Source organism: Agrilus planipennis, unplaced genomic scaffold (assembly GCF_000699045.2).
Source record: "Agrilus planipennis isolate EAB-ADULT unplaced genomic scaffold, Apla_2.0 scaffold54, whole genome shotgun sequence".
Lineage (NCBI taxonomy): Eukaryota > Metazoa > Arthropoda > Insecta > Coleoptera > Buprestidae > Agrilus > Agrilus planipennis.
In genome coordinates, this window is record NW_020439000.1 from 810,979 (window position 1) to 828,192 (window position 17,214).

General features: G+C 34.0%; 1 protein-coding gene across 3 annotated transcripts in view; it reads right to left on the bottom strand.

The window, feature by feature from the left end:
• LOC108734398 overlaps window positions 1-7,000 on the bottom strand; it is a 132,030-nt gene extending 125,030 nt beyond the window's left edge. For all 3 annotated transcript variants that reach the window (XR_003231386.1, XM_025975832.1, XM_025975831.1), the window contains exon 1: window positions 6,881-7,000. The gene's annotated coding sequence lies outside the window, so the exon portion shown is untranslated. The remainder of the gene's footprint in view (window positions 1-6,880) is intronic.
• Window positions 7,001-17,214: the final 10,214 nt, after the last annotated feature.

The following is a 17,214-nucleotide window of genomic DNA, read 5'->3' on the forward strand; positions in this document are numbered from 1 at the left end:
GTCCATGTTTCGCACCCGTACAACGCCGTGCTCCAAACATACACCTTTAACAACCTTTTTCGAATTTCTAGATTAACCGTTCGCGAGCATAGAAGTGACTTCTCTTTATTAAAGGCGACACGACCCTGCGCTATCCTCTGCTTTATTTCCCCACTACTCCTTCCATCCTGACTTATCTGACTTCCTAGGTATCTAAAATCAGCCACTTCTTCTAATTTTTCGTCTCCTGTCTTTATATTCGGTCTTTCCCTACTTTTTCTTCCCTTGCATACCAGTATATTAGTTTTACTTTTATTTATTTTCATACAGTACTGATCTGTCAAGACCGCTTCCATTTTTCATAGTAATTCATTTAAGTACAAATTTTTCTGTTTACCGACAGAACAACCCTACCTTCAATAGATAAATTGCCCTTCCTCCAGCGTGTAAAGACAGTCTTGAATCAAGACCAATTTTTCTAATCACTATAAGCAACAATAAGTGTATAATATTGCTTCAAATTTCTTAAATAAAAACGATATATTACGAACATAATTTCGATTTCTTATTATTTCCAACCATAACACCCTGCACGTATATTGTAATGGTGATAAACAACCGAATTATTTTATCAAATTGATACGAACGAACGATTTCGTAGAAATTCGTTGGTATTTATGTGTAGATATGTGCGCGTTATTAATTTTCCACCGAAATGGTTTTCTTAATTGAATGGATATTAATGGTCAAATTTTCTGCCAGAGTTGTGGCCGTTTATTTTTCAGTTAGATCATCCGTGACATGGAAACAGAGATAAATTGTCTTTCGCAGACGACTGCGATTCCTGACACTGTTTATCATTCGATCTACCGCTAACTGAGCGTAGGTACATATTACGAGCCGAGCTTTCGGGGAAATAACTTAAGACAGCGGCATAAACGAAACCGGATATGAACAAGATACTGTGTAGGTACGTTGATTCCTGGAGGAATAGAGCACTTTAGATTCCCCAATTTAGAATGCTCTTCATATGTAAAGGAAAAGACAGATAATACAAAACACGTGTTAGAAAAATATAAATACCCCTCCTAACTCCTGTTTCTGCCTTTAATATGTCTCTGACTAGACCTTTAGGCCTGAGAAGGTGTCCTACCAACCTATCTTGCCTATTTCTTATTGGCTTCCATAGAGTCCTCTGTTCTCCTATTCTTTCTAATACCTTTTCATTTCTAACCTTCTCTAGCCACGGTATCCTCATCACTAGTTTCGAGCGCTTCTAACCATTTCTTTTCCGCCGCGCCCACCGTCCATGTTTTGCACCCGTACAGCGCTGCATTCCAAACATACACCTTTAATAATCCTCTTTAAATTTCTAAATTAATAGTCTGCGAGCACAGAAGTGACTGCTTTTTATTAAATGCGACTCGACCCTGCGCTATCCTCTGCTTTATATCCCTACTACTCCTTCCGACCTAACTTATCTGACTTCCTAGATACCTAAAATTAGTCACTTCTTCTAATTTTTCGTCTCCTATCTTTATATTCGCTCTTCACTACTTTTTGATCCCTTGCATACCAGTATATTAGTTTTACTTTTATTTATTTTCATACAGTACTGTTTTATCAGTACCGCCGCCATTTTATTTAAAGCTGTCTTTAACTCCTCCTTGCTAGATGCTAATATTGGTATATCATATGCAAATCTAAGCATAATAATCTTTTGCCCCTGTATGTCTATCCCTACGATTGTATAGTATGTAATGATGTTGATCGCGTCTTCGATGTACAGATTAAAAAGTAGCGGTGACCGTGTGCATCCCTGTCTGACTCCCTTCCTAATATTTACATCTCTACGTTGTAGCCCCATCTCTATAACAGCCTGTTGCTCTTTATACAAAGTAAGTATCACTCTTCTGTCTCTGTAGCTCATCCCTACATTTTTAAGTATATTTAACATCTTGTCCCATTTAACATTGTCAAAGGCTTTTTCTAAATCTACAAATCCTATATACGGGCTCTTTCTTTTTTCCATCGTTTTCTCTATTGTTATCTGTAAAGCTAGAATGTCCCCCGTCTTCCTCCATTTCTTCTAAACGTCAAAAAAATTAAGTATTGTTACTTACGATCATTCTATACAAGCAGATGCGGGCAGTCTCTCCGACCTGCACTGTGGTGCAAACCTGGAGTGTAGGGAGGAAGGGTGTCTTCAGATATCTCTTAGAAAAGGTGGGAAAGGTTGTTGACGATCCAAGAAAGAAAAGACGAATGGAATTAAAACATATGCAATGCAAAGGTAGAAAATATTTATCACAACATTCATAAAAGAAAATAACAAAGTCACTTAATTTGTCGTCCATGAAGGATATTCGATTCTTCTTTGATTTCAACTTCTAATTGATCTAAAAGAAGATCTGTAGTCTTTATATGGGCTCTGGTAACCCTCCTTTTCAATCAAATTGATAAAAGCTCTCCATGGCTATAAAGTTCAGTGGGGGTGTGAAAAAGACGTCTTAACTAAATAACAAATTTCTTAAGCCTCTTTTGAACACATTAAAATTTCGACGGTTTGTTTGCGTAAATAAACAAATTAAAAGACTGAGCACTTAACGAAGTTTGCGCTTGTGAAAACAAGAGGATTTAGTGAACAAATACAGTCAGACAACCACTTGGTAGTCTTCGAATAATTTTTAATAGCAATTGGGTTAATTTGAAATTGTAACAATTTCAATGCGGTGTACACTGTAGAGATAGATGTACAGGGGCAAAAGATCAGTATACGTAGATTTGCAGATGATATGGCAGTATTACTATCTAGAAATAAAGAGTTAGAGATAACCTTAAATAGAACGGAAGCGGTTTGTTTCATTGCAAATTCTCAAATATTACACTAACAACATTTCTGCGTACCAGTAATAATATCGTAACAGACGAAAATTCCTTTGAAAAATAGATCATGCAATAAGCCTTAATATAAATGAGTCCTTGCGAATGAGAAAGCAACATATTTAGAACGGGTAGTACCGTGCGCCAACGAGCCGAACTCATATCTACAACCTGACTCCAATACCAATAGTTTTTTAATTAATCTGAATCCAATGCTCGTATCATACTATGCGTGAAGACTATTTTGTAGTATGTATACGTGCTAGGGGTAAGAAATACAATACCAACTGCAACAGCGAAACTTGGAAACCTTCACTTTATGTATATTTATATACGGAGCAAACTTTTCCAGAATGATTTATTAGCTTTAGCGTAAGGTAATTAATCATACTCTGGTAATTAAAATGCGTTATATGCAGCAAATACCAGGCTTCCAACAATATACATATAGAATGGTTCGAATGAACGTCTCAGAGTGGTTCTTGTAACTGTGAATATGAAAAGCATCTTTTTGTTATAAGTAAAACGTAATAAATAGTGGTACGGTACAGTACCTTCCAATGAAAATGCCAAGGATTTGGCAACCTACTGTACATATCATCATCATAATAAGGTCGTCAGTCCTAAGGCTGGTTCGACACGCATCTCCACTGTTTCTCATCTTGAGCTAATCTTCGCATTTCCCTTTAGTTTTAACTAGAACATCCCACATCCTTAACTATTTGTGAACAGTTATTTAATCTAAGTCAAACGTCGAGCGTTTCTAACCTTTTCTTTTCCGCCGCGCCTACCGTCCATGTTTCGCACCCATACAGCGCCACGCTCTAAACACACACCTTTAACAATCTTTTTCGAATTTCTAAATTAACGTTCGCAAGCATAGAAATGACTTCTTTTTATTGAAGGCGACTCGACCCCTGCGCTATCCTCTGCTTTATATCCCTACTACTTCTTCCGTCCTGACTTATCTGACTTCCTAGATACCTAAAATCAACCACTTCTTCTAATTTTTCGTCTCCTATCCGTATATTCGCTCTTTCCCTATTTTTTCTTCCCTTGCATATCAGTATTTTTGTTTTACTTTTATTTATTTTTATACAGTACTGTTTTGTCAGCTCGGCTTTCATTTTATTTAAAGCTACCTCTTCATTAAGTTACCTATTGAACTCTCAATTCTATTGCTTTTTGCGATGTTTTATCGGCCTTAATGCCAACCTCATCAGGCTAATCTTAAAACTCACACGTTCGACACATAGACTGAAACCTAAGCCAGAATACCGTAGAAATCAAGAAAGATCTGAACAGGTAATAAAAAAAGTAAAAAAAGGTATTGTTCCTGATGTAAGCTAGTATAGAAAAGCCACTTTACGTCAAATTTCAAGACCGTCGCTGTTTAATAACAAACTCACAAGTGTTATTGTATTTTACAGAACTTCACGTTTAGAAATACGAAATCCGTGGATAAATTTATTGTCCTGTATTTCACATCATATGAATTCGTAGGGCACAATAATTGCACTGCCACTTGAGCGAAAAGCTCAGTCAAGTTTCGTTCAAATTTTTCGTTTATGTCACAAGATACGAGATACCATAACAGATATAATTATTTACAAAGAGCACCGAAAATAAACGTTAGTATGGCATAAATTCTAATATATTCATAATTTATTGGGCAAAGGTTTCTTTAAACGTAAGGGTTCTTGTTGTATGAACAATGAAACGAAGTTCAAACAGTTTACTGCTTTTAAAAACAATGTGACTCCTTATTCCTTTATGAATCCTCTAAAATCCAAACTAACAAAACTATTTATATCAAACGTTGACAAAAAGATTATTAAGGAAACATTTGAAAAGTTTTAAAAGCCTTAAAAGTTGTGACAAATTAATAAAAAAAAAAGAGAAACAAACAAGAGTTTTATTAAAGGATAAAGTAGTTAAATATAAGAAGGATAAAGAGGAAAACAAAAAGGAAGGTAGCAAAGTTTATCCAAAGCCCCAATCTTACTTGCAGCTTTGTAGGGTTTATCTGAGGATGTCATTAAATAAAACCCTCAAAATCTTCTAGAAGCATCAGCGTATTTTATAAACTATTTATGCTTTAAATCAGGACTTTATAACCTGTCATCAAAAAAAAAATTGTATTGTTTCTATTCCGAAGCAAAAGTTAACAAGTTTAATGCTTGCATACATTAGAAACTTTTACTGACTAGACAAATATAAGTTAAATGACTAAAATTACGCCATTAACAATAAAACGTTTCCACAAAATATTTAATAGCTGAATTGAATTATCGATCGATCGATTAATATGCATTAAACATGAATAGTTTGGTGAAACACCGAAAATAAAGTCGATTTGCTCTAAATTATTGTACTACACTCCAATGACTTGAACTTGGAATAATAGAACGTATTTCAGTAAACTAAATCAAATATCATTACGGATTAACGAGTTCCGCCCTAGCACTTCAATTATTACAAAACCACAATACGCATTCAAATGACTACACGTTATCAGATTAACTGTTAACAAGTTCATTTATATCAAACATAAGGCATCTACATATAAAATACTCCAGCGATAATCCGCTATAACTACAGATATTATATGAACTTGCTTTTAAAGATCTCTTTCCGTTTGGTTGCGTGGTAATGAGATCTAATGAAATAACAATCGATATCCATGTCTAGTGTATAGATAGTTTCGAATAATTACTCAAAAATTATAATTATAATTTCACTACAAGGAGTTTCTTCAGCTATCCAAACGTGCATAAGGATTTAAAACAAAACAGCATTGAAACAATGAAATTTTACTGGAGTCTTCAAATTGTATTAACATTACTAAATACAACTCATGACTTTTGAAATATTATATACTTTAAAATTCATTGTAATAAATGCAGGAGGGGGCGGTTTTATGATTTATTGATTTAGACGTTATCCCCTTCTCGAACAAAATTCTAACTACGACCCTACATAAATGACGATGTTTGACTACCAAAATAATTGTAGAGCGATCCTAAATCATATTCATATCGATCCTAGTCTTTTGGGAAGTATTATTGAGTTAATAATTTTTCTTTTTACGTCTTTCGATCAATCGCTCGCAAAATTTCCTCTGGGCAGATATTTCGGAACCGAAAATTCGACAGATAATACTCAGTAATATTGTTTTATTATTTACCCTAAAATTCAAATTCAATCATCGGTGGAATAATGACGTTTTCGTTTCTTATTTTTTACCGTTTCTTCAAGATTTATATTTGGCATATGGAAATCGTGGGATCGCGTAGCCCATACAAATAAAATAAATTTCTCCTTTTACGTTCGTTTAAATGCGCTAGGGTGTAAGCCGTTGGTCTTAAATTTCCGTTACGCCCTTTCGTCTTTTATTTACCACCAACTTTGCGAAATTTTACAGGAGAATATTTTTCCAGTAAAAGAATAAATAACAAAGTTTTACGCAAAACTGACAAGGAATTAATTTGCTTGTAGAATATTTTAGCTTACATAAGGCTAAGCAAATGGAAGTCGTCTACGCCGTTGTTGTCCTGATAGGTATTCAAATTAAACACCAATATGTTTCTTCCCTTTCAAGTACTTACCACTATTAATATCGTAAGAGACAATAATTCCTTTGCAAAATATGTTTTACAATAAGTATTATTTATATGAGTCCTTACGAAAACCACAACATGTTTAGGATGAATAGTACCGTGCGCCCACGAGCCGAACTCATAGCTACTAGCTGTCTCCAATACCAAGAGTCTATTAATTTCAGAAACAACTGACTCTAGTTACTGGCCAATTGATGGTAGAGACATGCCACCTATGACTTTTAATTTAAAAATGATATTCTGTTTATTAAACAATAATAAAAAAGGATCTGGGAAATTCGACTTCCGGTATCAAAGATTATCCCGAACAACCATGCAAATAAAACATATTTATATAACAATGTTTTAAACAAAAGTTACAAAAGAAACTAATTTGCTTGTAGAATATTTTAACTTACATCAGGCTGGGAGTTAGCGGGTTGGTGGAGGGGGGACGACTGGCTACCGGGGGTGGATTTTTGTCGCAGTCGGGCCAGGGCAGTTCGAAGCCCCTCCGTTATAGTACTTTGGCCATCGTACCTAAAACAAAATTAACAAACTATTAAATACCAAGCACAATGTGTGTATAAATTTAAATATCTATTTTAACCCCAAATTTGATTCTTTAAAAAATTAAATTAACCCCCTAAATCCCAAACTTTGAATACAAAAAAAATCATAATAGTTTTCTACTAATCCTCTGTAATTACCAACTTAAATTATTGAATCGATAATAATAAAAACAGAAATCCTTTTGTTCCCGGAGTTAAACATCCCNGGGCGGTTTTATGATTTATTGATTTAGACGTTATCCCCTTCTCGAACAAAATTCTAACTACGACCCTACATAAATGACGATGTTTGACTACCAAAATAATTGTAGAGCGATCCTAAATCATATTCATATCGATCCTAGTCTTTTGGGAAGTATTATTGAGTTAATAATTTTTCTTTTTACGTCTTTCGATCAATCGCTCGCAAAATTTCCTCTGGGCAGATATTTCGGAACCGAAAATTCGACAGATAATACTCAGTAATATTGTTTTATTATTTACCCTAAAATTCAAATTCAATCATCGGTGGAATAATGACGTTTTCGTTTCTTATTTTTTACCGTTTCTTCAAGATTTATATTTGGCATATGGAAATCGTGGGATCGCGTAGCCCATACAAATAAAATAAATTTCTCCTTTTACGTTCGTTTAAATGCGCTAGGGTGTAAGCCGTTGGTCTTAAATTTCCGTTACGCCCTTTCGTCTTTTATTTACCACCAACTTTGCGAAATTTTACAGGAGAATATTTTTCCAGTAAAAGAATAAATAACAAAGTTTTACGCAAAACTGACAAGGAATTAATTTGCTTGTAGAATATTTTAGCTTACATAAGGCTAAGCAAATGGAAGTCGTCTACGCCGTTGTTGTCCTGATAGGTATTCAAATTAAACACCAATATGTTTCTTCCCTTTCAAGTACTTACCACTATTAATATCGTAAGAGACAATAATTCCTTTGCAAAATATGTTTTACAATAAGTATTATTTATATGAGTCCTTACGAAAACCACAACATGTTTAGGATGAATAGTACCGTGCGCCCACGAGCCGAACTCATAGCTACTAGCTGTCTCCAATACCAAGAGTCTATTAATTTCAGAAACAACTGACTCTAGTTACTGGCCAATTGATGGTAGAGACATGCCACCTATGACTTTTAATTTAAAAATGATATTCTGTTTATTAAACAATAATAAAAAAGGATCTGGGAAATTCGACTTCCGGTATCAAAGATTATCCCGAACAACCATGCAAATAAAACATATTTATATAACAATGTTTTAAACAAAAGTTACAAAAGAAACTAATTTGCTTGTAGAATATTTTAACTTACATCAGGCTGGGAGTTAGCGGGTTGGTGGAGGGGGGACGACTGGCTACCGGGGGTGGATTTTTGTCGCAGTCGGGCCAGGGCAGTTCGAAGCCCCTCCGTTATAGTACTTTGGCCATCGTACCTAAAACAAAATTAACAAACTATTAAATACCAAGCACAATGTGTGTATAAATTTAAATATCTATTTTAACCCCAAATTTGATTCTTTAAAAAATTAAATTAACCCCCTAAATCCCAAACTTTGAATACAAAAAAAATCATAATAGTTTTCTACTAATCCTCTGTAATTACCAACTTAAATTATTGAATCGATAATAATAAAAACAGAAATCCTTTTGTTCCCGGAGTTAAACATCCCCTTTTCCTAGGAAATGAAGGGACATAACAACAATACTGCAACAATCAATAATTAATGACCCATTCGAATCGAACGTTTAGAAAGTTCTGTGTCACGCTATATTTTCCCTTAAGAGGTCAATGAAACCAATATAAAATATGTACCAAAGGTGAACTACAAAAAAGGAGGTGTGTACTTATGTATCTCTACTTTATGGTTTACACAGAACAAGTGACTGGCGAGCTTTTTTCTTCGAATTTAACAAGGATAATAATCCCGAAGGCTATCCTAAACTAGTCTTCGCTTTTTTTCGAAAACTTACATCAGTACCCTAATTTAAATATAGCTCTACCCCTATTAACTTCTGTTTCTGCTACCTTTAAATTTCTTATTAATTCCCAAAACGCCCTCCGTTCTCCTACTCTTTCTAATACCGCCCCATTCTATCTAAAAAATATATCAAATTCTTGCAACTTTTTCTCGTAGCGTCCCGACCCTGAGCTTTTCTTCATTTCATACCTCCTCGCAGCTTTTCAAGGTAAAATTGATTGTAGGTAAATTAATTAATAACGCATAAAAAATCTCCATCTGCGACAAAAGGCCTAGTACCTAACCCACATTTCGACTAACCCTAACGAAACAGAGACGTCAAGAAAAGTTTTTGACTTAGCTTATCACAAAAATTTTCATTTGTAAAATTCCCTTGCGTTTTTATTTTAAATGTGACTAAAAAAACAGTCAATAACGAAAGAAAACACTTGGTCTCTTGAGTTCACCCTAATACATTCAGAAAAATGGTTATTCCTTGTTCACAAACCTAGCCTGAATTACACGGAGAATACTAAATTTTTATGATAACCCAAAAATTACAATTTTTCATTGTAAATGACTGAATTTGTCGTAGAAATAGTAGAGTTTATTAGGTAACTTGCAATAATATCAATTTTGACATTTTTTTTATTTTTTCAAGTTTCTTAATTATTACAATTAAAATTGTCATCATAAGGTCGTCAGTCTTAAGACTGTTTGGACACGCACCTCCACTCTTTCCTATCCTGAGCTAAACTTCGCATTTCCTAAAGCTAGAACAACCCACTTCCTTGACTATTTGCAAACAGTAATCTAATCTAGATCTACCTCTACCCCTCCTAACTCCTGTTTCTGCCTCTAATAAGTCTCTTACTAGACCTTCATGCCTGATAAGTTGTCCTGCCAACCTATCTCGCCTATTTTTTATTGACTTGCACAGAGTTCTCTGTTCCCCTATTCTTTCTAATACCTCTTCATTTCTAACCTTTTCTACCCACGTTATCCTCATCATCCGCCTATAACACCAATTAAAATTGTAATATCAACTAAATTCCTACTAAATTTACTTCTGCTAGGATTTTCTTTGTACAAATTCGGGTCTAAATTGTATATATTGCTTTAATATTTAAGTAAATCTTCCTTTTTCATTTTCCGCATCTAATTTTAAGCATCTCCTATCTTATTAAACACTTTAAAAAAGAGGTTTTGTCATTTAAGTTTACAACATTGCTTTTATTTCTGAAAATTAATTTTCCATCACTACATGACAAATATTTACTCTATACCTATCCTCTCTTCCCCGTAAATAAAATCCTGTCTCTCATATCCCTCTACCTTACTATTCCTAATACACAAAACAAGTCCTTGTAGCGATCAAGAGCATTTTCAACATACTATCAAATGCGATTAACCTTTGAAGTGTTGTTGTAAAGTTTACAAACAACCCTTGCAATCACTCAATTATTGGAAAATCACTCTGAACTCTGAAATTTTAACAGGGATGAAGTAGTGTTACAATGGATCTTATAGGTTATGAACGTCTTAAAGAAAATTAAGACAACCACTCTGAAGAAGTTCATTTACAGCAAAAGGGTAGTTAGTAGTAATATGTACACATATTATAATTCAATAAAACAGCACAGAAAACTTCATGGGGTTAGGGTTAAAAAAAAAAAGAACGGCTGAAGTTTATAATCAGTAATTTATCGAAACACCTAACCGTAAATCTCTACTACGATCTTATTGATCGCATCAGCACGTCGATACAATCAATATCAATATAAACCTACTGAATCTTCTTTTGAAATCGACAAAATAACAATGGTATCACGTTCACATTTTGATTTTTTCTGACTTATTGGAGAAGAAATTTCTAGAGGAATAGCATTCGTAAAATATAAATTATCCCTGGCGAGACACGACGTAACCCAACGTAACCATTCCAGACAGCTAAACTTATATAATAAACACCTAACTCTCAAGCGACGTCTACGATATTTAGTAAACCCTCCACATATATTTTTTCCTAGTAGCAATCCACTTTTATTAGTTCAGAACCTTGTAAACGGAAACATTAACCATTTTACTAGTTTTAGTTATTCTCTTTGACAGATGATATGGCAGTAAAATCAAAAAATACGAGCACTTAATCTAAAATGTTATAAACAAGACGAAAATTTAATAACCTAATCATCCTTTAGAAGATAACATTTTTTTATAAAAATAGGTAATTGAAGCGGCACTGACACGGAGAATTTTGTGAAAACCCTCGAAATCTACATTAGTTGATCGGAATGTCTGCGTTAAGTTACAAACTGCGTTAAAGTTATTAAAAGTAAAAAATAAGTATACGATCAGAACAAAGAATAATTAAAATTTTCTTTCCATCTGGTAAACATCGTGTCCTAATATAATAGAAATATGTTCCACAACGAATTTCAATTGCTAAGGGGTCTACGTCGTTGTTGTACTAATCGCAGTCGTCTTCGACGTCTACAAAAGCGTCGCATCGTCTCACTGAAAACATGACTCACTCTTCTGAAAGATATTCAAATTAAACGCAACGTTTGTTTCATTGCAAGTGCCGTTTTCTTAAATTTAACACATAACAAAGAATAAACATTTCTACATAATTACAGACAACCATTCCTTTGCAAAATCAGTCATACAACAAGGTTTAAATAAATGAGTTTTTACGAAAAAAAGCAACATATTTAGGATGGATAGTATTGTGCACCTACGAGCCGAACTCATATCTACTAGCTGTGTCAAATATCAAGAATTTTTAAATTTCAGAAATGACTGTCTAGTCGTTGACCGATTGGACTTGGACATGCCACTTGTCATTTTTAGTTTAAAAATAGCATGTTGTTTCGGAAATAATTATAAGAAAAGTCCAATTTCCGGTATTAACGATTATCCCGAACAAAGATACAAATAAAAGGTAACAATATATTATTACAAGCCAATAAATTATGAATGCTTATAAATCAAAAGCAGTAATACAAGGCAAGGACTAACTTTAAATTCAATAGAAACTATAAACAGTTCTAGAAACGTTGGTCTCAATGTCTGTCTGCTGTAGGTGGTATGATCACACAGCGAAATGTTGGTTTTCAAAGACAATAAGCACGAAAAATATTAAAATAAGAATAGTCTTTTTATTAAAACATCTGCTTTAACATACGTGAACCAAAACATTCAATGCAGTTATCAATCTTCTGATATCCTTTCCTGACAACACCGATCCATTTACGCAGTTTAATTTCTTATTTTTCTGTCTTAATACGTATCAACGAGAAAGGCTTTCACAATGATATTCTTTTTCTGCACATAAAGATGAGTTTTCTTGGTTCGTATACAGGGCATTTTATCATACGGTAAAACTTTATCTCATTGAACAGAAAAGTGAAAAAGAAGTACAAACAAATACACAAACTATTAGAACTTGCCCCCGATGCTCCCCTAAAACCTTCTTCAACTGTTGCTTCTTGATTATATGGTGCTGTGACCCCAGATACACTTCAACCGTCGCCCCTTCGCTGAAGGAAGCCTAAGGGTGCAGATCGAACTAGAAGATGGCTGACAATGACAGCTATCAAACATGGCTAACAACAGCTGATAGCCGGAGATGTAGAGGAAATAAGATAGGACGAAAATGAAACTTCATACGAAAATTCGTGGGATTTTGAATTCCGAACGGTCATAGTGTATCTACTTACTACTCTCTACATGTCAAAGGTTCTGTATTTTTTTTTGTCGGAATTCCGATTCCCTGTCAAACATGTTCAACGATTAATATTACCCGTAGTAATAATAGAAGCAAAGTCATTAATATTCGTGAGTGAGTTGTGTTGTTTCTATGGACCGATAATTTGACATGAACTTCCATATGATAAAAAGGCAATTAAAGGTACTCGTTAGATACATTGACGTGTTTACCCGTCCATTGTTGTTTCAATCAATAACACCAGAACTTTAGTCCATTTTAGTGTCATATAGGCACATTAAAGGAGCCCGGTAAATATGAGAAAAGATAATAAATTATCACATGTTGTTTTTCTGCTTGTATATAAGTTAAAGTTAAATTCCATGCGTTAAAAGTTAACAAACAATTTCCATGTTGTTATAAAACTGAATAAAAAACCAGTTCACGACACCCTCCGTCAAATTGGCTTGAAATATTGCAACTAGAGCAAAATTGATCTTGATCTTTCAGTTTTGATTTTGAACTAGGTCTTGCGAACATGATCAAGACTGTCTTTATACTACCAACACCAAGACCAAAACCGAACGAACAAGACCAAGACTAAAACCAAGACCAAATACGCAAGACCAAACGAAAAATTATTACTTCCGGTCGATTTATAAGTTAAACTATTTGAAGCAACTTTAATATATTCCTTNCTACAAAAATCTCCTCAGAGTAAATGTTCTTTGTTCCTAAATCTGGATCTCTTGGCTGAAAATAGAGACAAACTATTTTTTTTTTGATATTTTTTACTTCTTTCAAGTACCTTGTACTATGTTGTTTGCTAAAAAACTCAATTTATGCATTGGAGGAAGGGCCAATTTATGCATTAGAGAAAGGGTAAGTTCTTGAGTTTTAATAACTTTCACAACTATCGATACTATTTTCTCACATGTTTGACAATTATTGTAACGATAAATAGAAAAATTTATGCTTAGAAGAATTGGTAAAGTTGATGTGAGCCGCGATTGGTAATATTTTTACTTCTGTATTTGGTCTTAACACCACATGTTGTTCAACGTGCTAGTCTTCTTTCCTCAAAAACTATCTTTTAATCAAAAAGACTTTCATTCGTAGTCTCCAAAGTCCAAAAATCTCGATTAACTTTTGACTTTTAATAAGTGCTGATATACCTGACATACCTGCTATCTTTTTAGGAACTTTCCGGTCCTAAAAGAATTAAACGCACCTTTTTAATTATTATGTATATATATTAGGAACCGTAAACCACTGGTTTCTAACCTGTGAGACTGTTGCAAGGGGGCCATGCGGCTGTTTCCAAAATGTATATTTTTACATAATATTGTATATAAATAAATTATAATATCAGTTGAGTATTTATGAAATTAGATTGTTAGAAAAATTAAGGGGGCGCAACAATTTTTTTTTAAAGGGGGGCGCAGGTACAAAATGGTTGGAAACCACTGCCGTAAACATTTCCTTTTTCTTATCGTTAGTCAGACTCTGTAATTTATGGATTAAAAGCATTATCCAATTACACATTCGCCTATATTTTAACGTGTAAATTCTCAGACTGCCCTATTATACGAAACAACAACGGGAAGTAATTTCAACTTATTTTCTTTCTATTACACCATACGCGTCGTGTTTTCTCGGAAACATCTTCATCTCCCTTTCGCATTTCGAATAACTTTCCTTCATTATTCTCTGAATTTGTTGTATTTTGTGTCATTCTCTTACCTCCTTTTGAGAAACGGTTCCCTTTTGCTAAACAATTTTCCGAGCCCTGAAACTATATTGAGACATTTACTACTTCATTCGTACCGGAATTTTGTACGTGTTTGCAAAAGTTACACGTCATACCTAACGTTTGCTTAAATTTTGAAAACGAAAACCACCAAATTACTTCAAAATTTAACTGCTCTTTTCATTAAATCATTTGTATTTCCCTCTTATTTTACCAGCAATAGTAGGCACTTAAAGATCAATATCATTAAAGATGTTACAACTGTAGGAATAGATATAAAGGGGCAAAAGATTAGTATGCTTACATTTGCAGATGATATAGCAGTATTAGCATCTGGCAAGGAGGAGTTAGAGATAGCTTTAAATTAAATGAAAAATGAAAGCCGTGCTTACAAAACGGTACTGTATGAAAATAAATTAAAAGTAAAACAAAAATACTGGTATGCAAGTGAAGAAAAAGTAGGGAAAGAGCAAATATAATGAATGGAAACGAAAAATTAGAAGAAATGGTTGATTTTAGGTATCTAGGAAGTCAGATAAGTCAGGATGGAAGGAGTAGTAAGGATATAAAGCAGAGGATAGCGCAGGGTCAAGTCGCCTTCAATAAAAATAAGTCACTTCTATGCTCACGGATGGTTAATTTAGAAGTTCGGAAAGGGTTATTAAATGTTTGGAGCGCAGCGCTGTACGGGTGCGAAACATGGACAGTGGGCGCGGCGGAAAAGAAAAGGTTAGAAGCGTTTGAAATGATGAGGATACCGCGGATAATGAAAGTTAGAAATGAAGGGGTATTAGAAAGAATAGGAGAACAGAGGACTCTATGGAAGTTAAGATAGGTTAGTAGGACACCTTTTCAGGCATGAAGGTCTAGTCAGAGACATATTAGAGGCAGAAACGGGAGTTAGGAGGGGTAAAGGTAGACCTAGATTAGATTACCGTTCGCAAATAGTTAAGGATATGGAATGTTCCAGTTTTAGGGAAATGCGAAAATTAGCTCAGGATACGTAGGAGTGGAAGACTGACCACCTTATGATGATGACTAGGCACTTAATTTTTTTAGACTTTCACCAACGTTGTTAATGTGGAAAACAGTTTCACATATTCTGAAGAAGACATCAGTGTAATTTCTTAAACGCCAAGATGTCGTAAGAATTGATGCGATCTAAAGCTCCACAAAATGTGTTTTATATTGGCATTGTCGGACGTAACGACTATAATTATGAAAAAAGGTATCAAACATAAATAATTCCCAGCTTATCTGAAACGTACAGAAGTGTTAGAGCAAATCCTTAAACTGGTTTGGTCACAAATTGACTATTTTTCTGCACAGTGTACATTTCCTATTCGAAGCCATTTAAAAAGGAAAAGGCTGCTATCGTATTGGAGATAAACCCTGCCATTTTACAAATCCGTTTTCCCTACAACAGAACTAACGATCGCGTCCGATCGAACTGAGCTCTACACAACACACCCTGCTTAGTATTCCCTTTGAAAAAGGCTACAAAATCTGTCTATCTACAGTTGCTGTCTATATACTGGCCATTTGGGGTTGACGCCCGTTTATGGAACAGTAATTTACTCCCGAGATAATTCCACCTAATTTTTAACCCTACAAATGTGCCTACCCTTTTAAATAAAAAGGAAAGTAAACAGAAATGAGTTTGTTTTGTGATAAGAGGGGTTTGGGATTAATTAAAGGGTGAAATAAAATATTTCAACCATAACCTGTCTAATAAAGATTGAACTGAAAAATAATACTTAGCAGTTTTTCCTTTAGGTAATGCTACATATATAGGAAATCAGCGAAAAATGTATTCAATTAAAGAAAAACTGCTGTTTAGTTGGATTTCGCCACACTTGTGCTTTATTGAAATATAACAAATAATTTAAATGCAAAATCACTTTTCAAATGTTTCATAGATAGACAGAGAAAAAGTTTTGCATCAAAGTCTGCCTTAAAACATTGAAAATACGGTTATTACTTAATATTAAAACAATGATCCAATCAACAGCGCAATGTAATATAAAATTAACAAGTTTTGAACAATACTGTACACACAGTTATACACAAGAATATTGTAGATATTATTAACAAAAACTTAAGAAATTCTAAACGAGATCCAACATAAATCTATTTATATAAAAGTCCAGAGAAGATTTAAAAGGTGAATAAATATGACAGTTGTTAACTATCTTTCAGATTATTTGTCACAATTATGGATTCCTTTTGTTTAACCATAACCTTAATATTTAAAACTAGAATCATACTAAAATTATAAAGTGACAAATTATTTATTCCTGTGTAATTGATTTAACACAATTCTAATGATACGATATAACTATTTTGAGGTTAAGAGCCTACCTGCTGCAATACAACAAAGTTGCAATTATGTGTTTGCAACGTTCTCTTAAATCGGCTTTGCACGTGCAAGTCATTGATAAGATATTGCATAAATCGCCCAGAATCACCTCACTTTAAAAATCCGAAGTTTGTAAAAAGTAGGCAGTAAACTTAACGAAATTTGAAGGCTAGCTTCCGGATTTGTTATTTGCGAATTTTATAATGTGATTGGCATTAAAAACACGCTCACCTTCAACGAAATTTCCTTTCCGAGGCTTTGTGTCAGCCCAATCACATATTGTGTCAATACTTACCATTTTATCGTAATTTAAAAACTTGGAAATTGCACGGTACACTATAGGAATTACGATACATTTTCCCTAATCGGCGCCATGTTTTTAGGCTCCTCCCATTTCACGGAT